This window comes from Panthera onca, chromosome X (assembly GCF_046562875.1).
Source record: "Panthera onca isolate mPanOnc1 chromosome X, mPanOnc1 haplotype 2, whole genome shotgun sequence".
NCBI classification, from domain to species: Eukaryota; Metazoa; Chordata; class Mammalia; order Carnivora; family Felidae; genus Panthera; species Panthera onca.
Window position 1 is genome coordinate 72,589,333 of NC_138357.1, and position 12,099 is coordinate 72,601,431.

Below are 12,099 nucleotides of genomic sequence, written 5' to 3' on the forward strand. Positions count from 1 at the left end.
CCATCAGAGAATTGAGGTTACAAGGCAAACTGCTATTCTGATGGATACAGAAAATCACAGTTTATGAGGAGGAGAAGCCTGGAGCTGGAGCCAGTATCAGTAAGAACACTTTAAAACTGTAACTGACAGATTTCTGCAGGCTCAGTGTGAACTAGCTTAAAAGCTAAAAACCTCAAGGGAGTCCAGTCTTAGGTGGGCCCACACACTTTCATGAGTTTTGCCTTCAAGAGACTTACCAGGATCTCACTGTGAAGATTGGAGAAAATTTTCCTTGTGTTTATGGCAAGGGGAGAGGAAAAGTAGCCATTTTGAAATGTTTGCAGATTTCTCTATTCTCCTTAACAAGGACTGCTCTCAAGGAAAACTATTTTATTAGATCCTAACTCACTGGGTTTTATCAGAGCCTAACTGACCTAGGGAATAGGAAATACTCAGATCAGGCACACTAAAAGATTGGGACATAATAACAGAACCATAGAATGCTTCCCCTTCACTTACATTTTACCACCACATGAACAGGGCTCTTGTATAATAACAGTGGATTATAGCTAAAACTCTCTGCAAGTTTCAGACCATACTTAAGGAGTTTCTAGGGACACCCAAAGACAACAAGAGGAGACTAAAACAAAAAATAAAAGAGGGAATTTTAGCCTCTGATACCACGGCTACAGCAGAGAGTAAACACAGCCTAATTCCTAGTTAGATTAATGTAAAATCCTACATACAGGCCTATGTACCTCAGTTACTTTTAACTAGTACATTATGTCTGGCTTTCACCCAAATTTAAAAGAAGGTAAAAAATATAGTCTGAAGAGACAAACTCAGCATCAGAATAAGACTCAGATATGGCACAGATTTTGGAATTATTAAACCTGGAATTTAACTATGATTAATATGCTAAGGGTGTTAATGAAAAACTGGACAACATGCAATAACAAATGAATATTGTAAGCAGAGAAATGAAAACTGTAAGAAAGAATAAAACGGAAATGCTAACCCCCATAAATATAGTCAACTGATCTTTGACAAGGCACAAACATAATGCAGTAGGAGGAAAAAGATAGTGTTTTCAATAAATGGTGCTGGAACAACTGGACATTGACATACAAAAAAGTGAATATCGACACAGACCTTACACTATTCACCAAAACTAACTCAAAATGGATCACAGACCTAAACTTAAAATGCAAAACTATTAAACTCTTAGAAGATAATATAAGACAAAATCTAGATGACCTTGGGTATTATGATGATGTTTTAGATACAGGACCAAAGGCATAATCCATAAAAGAAACAATTGATAAGCTGGAATTAATATAATAATAATTAAGAAAACTCTCTGCTCTCGGAAAGACAATGTCAAGATAATGTCAAGAAGATAAGCCAAAGACTGGGAGAAAATATTTGCAGAAGAAACATCTGGTAAAAGACTGCTATCCAAAATATAAAAAGAGCTCTTAAATCTTCACGATAAGAAAACAAACACAGTTTAAAAAAATGGGCCAAAGACCTTACAAGACATCTCACTAAAGAAGATATACAGAGGCAAGCAAGCATATGAAAAGATACTTCACATCACATGTCATTAGGGAAATACAAATTAAAACAATGAGATAATAATACACACCTATTGGAACGGTCAAAATCTGGAAGGAACACTGACGATACCAAATGCAGCTGAAGATGTGGAGCAGCAAGAATTCTCATTAACTGCTGGTTGGAATGCAAAATGGTGCAGCCACTTTGGAAGACAGTTTGGTGGTTTCTTACGAAACTAAATATATTCTAACTATACAACATAGCAGTCGTGCACTTTGATGTTTACCCCCCAAAAGGTGAAACCTTATGTTCACACCTAAAGTGGTACATGAGTGTTTATAGCAGCTTTATTCATGGTTGCCAACACTTGGAAACAACTCAGATGCCCATCAGTAGGTAAATAGATAGATACAGTGTGGTATATCCAGACAATGGAATATTATTCAGCACTAAAAAGAAGTGAGCTATCAAGCCATGAAAATACATGGAAGACTCTTAAATGTATATTACGAATCGAAAAAAGCCTATCTGTTTACATACTATATGATTCCAACTATATGACATTCTAGAAAAGACAAAACTATGAAAATAGTAAAAGAATTGGGGGTAAGGGATAAATAGGTCAATCACAGGATTTTTGGGTCAGTATGATATTATAATGGTGGATACATGTCATTATATATTTTCCCAAACTCATAGATGGTACAACAGGAGTATAAAATATGAACTGGGTGATTATGATGTGTCAGTGTAGGTTTAACAATTGTAACAAATGTATTACTCTGGTGAGAGACTGTTGATAATGGAGGAAGGCTTTTCATGAGTGGGGACAAGTATATATGGGAAATTTCTCTACTTTCCCCCTCAATCTTGCTGTGAACATAATTGCTCTAAAAATGTAGATATAAATAAGAAGAAAAGGTTAATAAGAAACACTGAAACTAAGAGCTGGTTCTTGGAAAAGATAAATGAAATTGACAAACCTTTAGCTAACTCACCAACAAAAAACCAGATAACAAATAAATAAAATCAGAAAATAAAGAGGAAATGTGGGATGCCTGGGTGGCTCAGTCAGTTGAGCATCTGACATTGGCACAGGTCATGACATTGTGGTTTGTGAGTTTGAGCCCCATGTAGGGCTCACTGTTGTCAGTGCAGAGCCCACTTCAGATCCTCTGTCCACCTCTCTCTGCCCCTTCTGCTTGTTGTCTCTCTCTCAAAAATAAACATTTAAAAAAGAAAGAGGAAATGTTACAGTTGATACCACGGAAATACAAAGGATCATAAAAGATTAGGATATACCAAAAATTTGGGCAACCTAGAATAAGTGGATAAATTCCTAAAAACATACAACCTCCAAGACTGAATCATGATGAAATAGAAAATCTGAACAGACCAATTACTAGTAAGGAGGTTGAATCCATAATAAAAAAAAACAAACTCCCAACAAACAAAAGTCCAGGACCAGACAGCTTCACTAGTGCATTCTACCAAACACTCAAAGAAAAATTAATATCAATCCTCAATCCTTGATGAACATAGATGCGAAGATTTTCAACAAAATATTAGCAAGCCAAATTCAATAATACATTAAAAGGATCATACACCATTATCAAGAGGGATTTATTCCAGGAATGATGCGATGGTTCAACATCTGCATATCAGTCAATGTGATATACCACATTAACAATGAAGGATGAGGGGCACCTGGATAGCTCAGTCAGTTAAGTGTCCAACTCTTGATCTTGATTTTGGCTCAGGTCATGATCCCATGGTTTATGAGTTCAAGCCCTGCATCAGGCTCTGTGCTGACAGTGCAGAGCCTGCTTGGAATTCTCTCTCTCCTTCTTTCTCTCCCCCTCCCCTGCTTGTGTGTTCTCTCTCTCTCTCTCAAACTAAATAAATAAACTTTAAAAAAACAATGAAGGATGAAAAAAATAAGATTATCTCAATAGATGCAGAAAAAGCATTTGACAAAATTCAATATCCATTTATGATAAAAACTCTCAACAAAGTGAACATAGAGGGAATGCACCTCAACATAATAAAGGCCGTATATGACAAGCCCACCATTGAAAGCTTTTCTTCTAAGATCAGGAACAATGCAAAGATGCTCACTTTTATTCAACAGAGTATTGGAAGTTGTAACTACAGCAATTATACAAGAAAAAGAAATAGAAGGCATCTAAATTGGAAAGGAAGAAGTAAAACTGTCACTATTTGCAGTTGACATGATAGTATATATGACAACCCTAAAGACTATTAAAACAACTTTTAGAATAAACAAATTCAGTAAAGTTGCATGATACAAAATCAATACACAAAAATCTCGCATTTTATTCACTAATAATGAATTATCTGAAAGGGAAATTAAGAAAACCATCCCATTTACAGTTGCAACAAAAGTAATAAAATACATAGGAATACATTTAACCAAGGAAGTGAAAGACCTGAATATTGAAAACTTAAAGACATAAATGAAAGAAATGGAAAAACACAAAAAATACATGGAAAGATATACCATGTTCATGTATTGAAGAATTGATATTCTTAAAATGCCCACACTATCCAAATAACATATACTTTCAATAAATCCCTATTGAAATTCTAATGGCATTTTTAATAGAAATAGAACAATCCTAAAATTTGTATGAAACAATAAAAGACCCTGACTAGCCAAAGCAATCTTGAGTCAAAAGAACAAAGGTTGAGGCATCATCATCACTGGTTTCAAACTATATCACAAAGCTTTAGTAATTAAAATAGTATCATGTTGGCATAAAAACCTGACATACAGCTCAATGGAACAGAATAAAGGGCCCAGAAATAAACCCATGCATATACAGATAATTAATTTACAACAAAGGAGCTAAGAGTATACAATGGGGAAAGGACAGTTTCTTCAAATAAATGGTGTTTGAAAAATTGGATATCCACAGCAAAAGAATGAAATTGGACTACCATATTCAAAAATTAACCTGAAATGGATTAAAGACTTGCATGTAAGACCTGAAACCTTAAAACTCCTAGAAGAAAACATAGGTGGTAAGCTCCTTACCACAGATCTTGGCAAAGATGTTTTGAATCTGACATCAAAAGCAAAAGCAATGAAAGTAACAAACAAGTAGGACTACATCAAACTAAAAATCTTTCTGCACAGCAAAGGAAACCATCAAAAAACTGAAAAGGCAACCTACAGAATGGGTGAAAATATTTGCAAATCATATATCTGATAAAGGGTTAATATTTAAAATAGGAAAAGAACTTTTATAATTCAATAGCAAAAACCAAAACAATCCAATTAAAAATGGGCAGATCTGAATTGACATTTTTCCAAAGACATACAGATGGCCAACAGACATATGAAAAGATGCTTTACGTCATTAACCATCAGTGAAATGCAAATAAAAATCAGAATGAGACATCACCTTGCAATTGTTAGAATGGTCATTATTAAAAAGACAAAAAATTGTAAGTATTGGAAAGGATGTGGGGAAAAGGGAACCCTTATGAAGTGTTGGTGGGAATGTAAATTGATGCAGCCCTTATGAAAAACAGTATGGAGATTTCTCAAAAATTTAAAAATAGGATTACCATATGTTCCAGCAATTCCACTTTCGAGTATTTATCTGAAGAAAATGGAAACACTGAATAAAAAATATATATGGACCCCCCCCAATGTTCATTGCAGCTTTATTTATTTACAATAGCCAAGATATGGAAATAACCTATATATATATATATACACACATATATATATATACACACACATACACACCACATCTTTTTTAACCATTCATCCACTGATGAATAATCTATTATATATATATATATATATGTACACACATATATGTATGTACATACATATATACATATATATATACATATATATATATATAATAGATTATTCAGCCATAAAAAAGAATATCTTGACATTTGTGACAAGGTGGATGGACTTTGAAGCTTTTATGCTAAATGCAATAAACCAGAGAATGTCAAGTACCATATAATCTCTTTTACACATGGAACCTAAAAAAACAAAAACAAAACAAAAACCCAAAACTCATAAATACAGACACAGAGTGGTGATTGCCAGACCAGTGTGTGTGTGTATATGTGTGAGTGGGGGGGCAATGAGAGCATTGGGTAACCTATTTTTGCTTTTAGTTTAAATAAATGAAATTACAAAAATAATTTTGGCTATTGGAAAACATTATAAAAGAATTCCTTTGGGGGCACCTGGGTAGCTCACTTGGTTGAGTGTCCAACTCTTGATTTCAGCTCAGGTTGTGATTGCATGGTTCGTGAGATTGAGCCCTGCATTGGGCTATGTGCTGATAGCATGGAGCCTGCTTGGAATTCTCTCTCTACCTCTCTCTCTCCCCCTCCCGTGCTTGTGTTCTCTCTTTCAAAATGAAAAAATAAATGAATAAACATTTAAAAAAAAAATTTTTTTTAACGTTTATTTATTTTTGAGACAGAGAGAGACAGAGCATGAACAGGTGAGGAGCAGAGAGAGAGGGAGACACAGAATCTGAAACAGGCTCCAGGCTCTGAGCTGTCAGCACAGAGCCCGACGCGGGGCTCGAACTCACGGACCGTGAGATCATGACCTGAGCCGAAGTCGGACACTTAACCGACCAAGCCACCCAGGCGCCCCTAAACATTTTTTAAAAAATAAAAAAAAAAATAATTCCTTTGATGGTAAAGAATCAGTGACCTTGGAGATATATTAATAGAAACTTCCTAAAAGAATGCAAAGAAAAAGAAACAAAAAAGGTTGAACAGGATGTCTAATGACTGGGACAATTACAATTGGTGTAACACATACATAATGGGAATACGAGAAAGAGAAAAAAAGAAGAAATAGAAGAATTATTTGATATAATATTGAATGAGAATGTTCTAAAAGTAATTATAGACAACAAATTTCAGATGCAGAAAGCTCAGAGAACACCAAGTAGGATAAATACCAAAGAGTTGATCAATAGACACAATCATATTCAAACTGCAGAAAAACAAAAAGACAATATCTAGAGAATTTGGGGTGTGTGGGGGACACCTTAACTATATAACAAGTATAACAACAACTATAAAATAACAAAAAATTTCATTGCCTTCACATTAGAAACCATTTAAGCAAGAAGAGAGTGCGGTGAAATATTTAAAGTGTTAAAAGAAAAAAACTACCAACTTAGAATTCTATATACAGCAAAATTATCCTTCAAAAAATGGAGGAGAAATAAAGACTTTCTCAGCAAAAATTGATGGAAATTGTTGTTAGTAGGCCTGCCTTTTAAGAAATGTTAAAATAAGTTCTTCAGAGTAAGGAAAAGAATAGGTCAGAAACTTGGATCTATGTAAGACAGGAAGAGCATTAGAGGAGGAATAAATGAAAGTAAAATAAAATATTTTATCTTACTTACTCTTAACTGATTAAATAGATAATAGTTTTCTCCAATAATAACAACAATGTATTCAGTGATTATAGCTTATAGATAAGTGAAAGAGATGGCAGAAATGTTGTAAGCAATGGGGAAGAATTGGGAATACTCTGCTATAAAGTAGTTGTACTACCTGTAAAGTTGTGTAATGTTATTTGGAAGTGGAGTTGGATCAATCATAAATGTATATTTTAAACTGTAGGGCAACCACTCAAATTTTTTAAAATATTTATTTATTTATTTATTTTGAGAGAGAAAGTGTGAGCAGGGGAGGGGCAGAGACAGGGAGAGAGAGAATCACAAGTAGGTTCCACACTCAACATGGAGCCCCATTCAGGCCTCGATCTCACAACTGTGAGATCATGACCTGAGCTGAAATGAAGAGCCTGATACTCAACAGACTGAGCCACCGAGGTGCCCCTAAAATTAAACAAAATAAATGTTTATTTTTGAGAGAAAGAGAGAGACAGACAGACAGAGAGAGACAGAGAGAGACAGACAGCATGAGCTGGGGAGGGACAGAGACAGAGGGAGACAAAGAATCCAAAGCAGGTTCCAGGCTCTGAGCTGTGAGCATAGAGCCCAATGCGGGATTTGAACCCATGAACTGTGAGATCATGACCTGAGATGAAGTTGGCCATTTAACCAACTGAGCCACCCAGGTGCCCCAAAATTTATTAAAAGAAGGATAATTGATATGCTAAAAGAGGAGAGAAAATGGAATTGTTTAAAATGCTTAATTAAAATCAGAGAAGTCAGAAAAGAAGACAAAAAAGCAACAAAAAAAGGGCAGTGAATAGTAAACAAATATAGTATATACAAATATAGTTACAAATATAGGAGAAATTAATGCAACTGTATCAATAATCACTTAATTTACTTTTAAAATTTATTTATTTATTTATTATTAATTAATTAATTAATTTATTTATTTATTTTTGAGAGAAAGAGAAAGACAGAGAGACAGACAGAGCATGAGCAGCAGAGGGGCAGAGAGAGAGGGAGACACAGAATCCGAAGCAGGCTCCAGGCTCTGAGCTATCAGCACAGAGCCCGAAGTGGGTCTCAAGCTCATGAACTGCGAAATTATGACCTGAGCTGAAGTAGGACTGAGACACCCAGGTGCCCCTATCAAAAATCACTTTAAATGTGAATGTTCTAAATACACCAGTTAAAAGATAGAAACTCATAGTAGATAAAAACCCCCAAGAAACAATGATACGTTGTTTATAGGAAACACACTGTAAATATAAAGACTCAGGTAGATTAAAAGTAAATGGATGGAGAAAGATATACCATGCTAACGATAATCAAAAGAAAGCTACACACACACACACACACACACACACACACAAATTTCACACAAAGCTGACTTTAGAACAAGGAAAATGATCAGGGATAAGGAGGAATTACATAATGATAAAGGGGTAAATTCTCCACAAAGATATAACAATCCTTAATGTATATATGCCTAACAACAGAGTGTCAGAAATATGAGGCAAAAACTAATGAATCCATTATTACAGTTAGACTTCAACATTCTTCAATCAGTAATTGAAATATCCAGCAGGCAGAAAATTAGTAAGGATACACTTGAGCTGAATAAAACCATCAATCAACTAGATCTAATTGACATTTTTAGAATGCTTCACCCAACAATACACAGTCTTCTCAAGCTCACATGGAACACTCATAAAATAAACATTCCATGTCATAAAATTTATCTTAAGAAATTTAAATGCATAAATATCTTAAAAAACTATGTTCTCATATGACAATAGACATAAGCTAGAAATCAATAACAGAAAGATAGCTGGAAATTCACATATTAGAGAACAAGATAAAGAGCTAAATGGCTTTGGAAAATCTCCAATCTAAGCTTCTAGCTTAAGAAACTAGAAAAAGAAGTGGAAATTAAATCCAAAGGAGGGGTGCCTGAGTGGCTCAGTTGGTTGGGCATCTGGCTCTTGATTTTGGCTTGGGTCATGATCTCACAGTTCATGGGTTCTAGCCCCACGTTGGGCTCTCTGCTGACAGTGTGGAGACTGCTTGGGATTCTCTCTCTCTGCCCCTCCCTCACTCATGCTCTCTCTCTCAAAATTAATACAGAAAGTTTAAAAGAAATAAATCCAAATAAGTTGAAGAAAAGAAACTATAAAAATAAGAGCAAAAATAAATGAAATTAAAAACAGGAGAGCAATAGAAAAAAATTAAAGAAACCAAAAACAGGTTCTTTGTACAGATCAATAAAATTGATAAGCCTCTGCCCAGGCTAACCAAGAAAGGGGGAGATTAGACACAAATTACTAATATTAGAAATACTACTACTTCTCACATAGATGTTAAAAGGACAATGAAATAATATTATGAACAAGTCTATGCCCACAAATTTAGATGAAATTGGCTAATTCAGTGAAAGACACAACCTATTAAAACTCACACAAATATATACTCTGAATAGATAATATATAAATGATTATCTATCTATCTACATTTAAGACATTGAATAAACAATTAATAATGTTCTAAAACAGAAAGAACCAGGCTCAGATGGTTTCATTGGTGAATTTTACCAAAAATTTAAGGGGAAATTATACCAATTTTTTATAACCTGCTCCAGAAAATAGAAGTAGATGGAAAACTTCCTAACTCATTCCATGAGGTTAACATTACCCTAATATCAAAACAAAAGACATTACAAGAAAGGAAAACTACAGACCAAGTCTCTCTTGAAAATCGATATAAAAATCCTAAATAAAATATTAGCAAGTCAAATCTAACAATGTCTTAAAAGATTTATATACCACAACCAAATGGGATTTATTCCTGATATGTACAGCTGATTCAACATTCAAAAATGAATTAACATAATTCATGACATATCAATAAGCTAAAGAATAAAAATCAAATTATCCTATCAATAGATGCAGAAAAATCATTTGACAAAATCCAACATCCATTCATGGTAAGAACTCTCAACAAATTAGTAATAGAAGAAAACTTCATCAATTTTACAAAAAAGTCTACAAAAAATCTACAGCTAATGTTACACTTAATGGCAAGAGACTAGATACTTTTCCCCTAACAATGAAAATGAGGCAAAGATGCCCCCTCTTACCAATCCCATTCAACATCACCCTAGAACTCATAACTGATGCAATAAGGCAAGAAAAGGAAATAAAAGTTATACATATTGGGAAGGAAGAAATAAAACTGACTTTGTTTGCAGATGACATGATTTCCTATGTAAAAAGTCCAAGAGAATTGACTAAAAGAAAAAAAAAAGCTCCTGTAATTAAGCAAATATAATAAAGCTGCGGGATACAAGTCTAATATATAATAGTCCATTGTCTTACTATAAACTAGGAATGAATTCCAATTGGAATTTGAAATTAAAAAAAAAACACTGGGGCACCTGGATGACTCAGTTGGTTAAGCATCCGACTTCGGATCAGGTCATGATCTACCTCACAGTCCGTGAGTTCGGGCCCCACTTCGGGCTCTGTGCTGACAGCTCGGACCCTGGAGCCTGGAGCCTGCTTCAGATTCTGTGTCTCCCTCTCTCTGACCCTCCCCCATTTATGCTCTTTCTCTGTCTCAAAAATAAATAAACATTAAAAAAATTAGAAAACAAACGCTATTTTCATTAGCACCAAAAAAAAAAAAAGAGGAAAATTTTTAAGTATAAATCAAACAAGATGTGTACAAAATCTATATGGGGAAAACTACAAAACTCTGATGAGAGAAATAAAAGTCTAAATAAATGGAAGGATATTCCATGTTTATATGCATAGGAAGACTGAATATTGTTAAGATCTAATGTTCCCTCATCCCCCAAAACTTGGTCTATAGATTCAATGCAATACCAGGCAAAATCCCAGCAAGTTACTCTGTGGATAGGAAAAAATTGATTCTAAAGTTTATATGGAAAGGAAAAATATTTCAGAATATTCAGCACAATATGAAGAATAAGAACAAAATTGGAAGGCTGACACTACCTGATTCAAGACTTAGCATAAAGCTATAGTAATGAAAACAGTGTGATACTGAAGTAATAGACAGAAAGATGACTGGATCAGAATAGAGAGACTAAAAATAAATTGAAACAAATATAGTCAACTGATATTTAACACAAAAGCAAAGGCAACCCAATGAAGAAAGGCTAGTTTTTTCAAAAATGCTGCTGGAATAACAGGACATACATATGGGAAAAAAAACAAAAACAAAACAAACAACAAAACAAAACAAAAGAATCTAGACATTGACCTTACACCATTCACAAAAATGAACTCAAAATAGATTAGCAGCCTAAATATAAACATTAAACCCTAAAACTCCTAGAAGATAACACAGGAGAAAATCTAGGTGACACTGGGTTTGGTAATGGGCTTCTAGGTAGAACTCCAAAAACACAAATCAAGAATGAAAAAAATGGATAAATTGGATTTCACTAAAATTAAAAGCTTCTGTTTTGAGGACACTGTTGAGAGAATCAAAAGACAAGCCACAGAATGAGACAAAATGCCTGCAAAATGTATTGAAAACATATAAAGAACTATTAAAACTCAACAAGAAAGCAAAAAATCCAATTAACAAATGGGAAAACAATCTAAAACAGACACCTCACCAAAGAAAATGTATAGATTGTAAATAACGACATGATGTTCAACACCATATGTCTTTAGAGAAATGCAAATTAAGACAATGAGATAGCACAACATACCTATTAGAATGGCTAAAGTCCAAAATAGTGACAACATTAAATTTTGACAAGAATGTGGAGCAACAGGTATGCTCATTTATTGCTGGTGGGAATATGGTTTGGAAGACAGTTTGGCAGTTTCTTAAAAAGCTAAACATAGTCTTACCACACAACTCAGAAATTGTACTCCTAAGTATTTACCCAAATTTGTTGAAAACTTATGCTCAAACAAAAGCCTGCATATGAATGTTTAGAGTAGTTTTATTCATAATTGCCAAAATTGGAAGCAACTAAGTTATCATCCAATAGGTGAATGGATAAGCAAACTGTGGTCCAACCTTACAAGTGAATATTATTTAGTGGTAAAAAGAAATGAGCTGGAGAGAGAGAAAAGATGGCAGCAGAGTAGGAGGG

At 34.2% G+C, this 12,099-nt stretch overlaps 2 protein-coding genes across 6 annotated transcripts in view; one reads left to right on the forward strand and one right to left on the reverse strand.

The window, feature by feature from the left end:
* EDA (ectodysplasin A) overlaps window positions 1-12,099 on the reverse strand; it is a 415,885-nt gene that overhangs the window by 38,015 nt on the left and 365,771 nt on the right. The window lies entirely within an intron of this gene.
* Window positions 1-12,099, forward strand: part of LOC145714407 (uncharacterized) — a 47,887-nt gene that overhangs the window by 501 nt on the left and 35,287 nt on the right. The gene's annotated exons all lie outside the window — the stretch shown is intronic.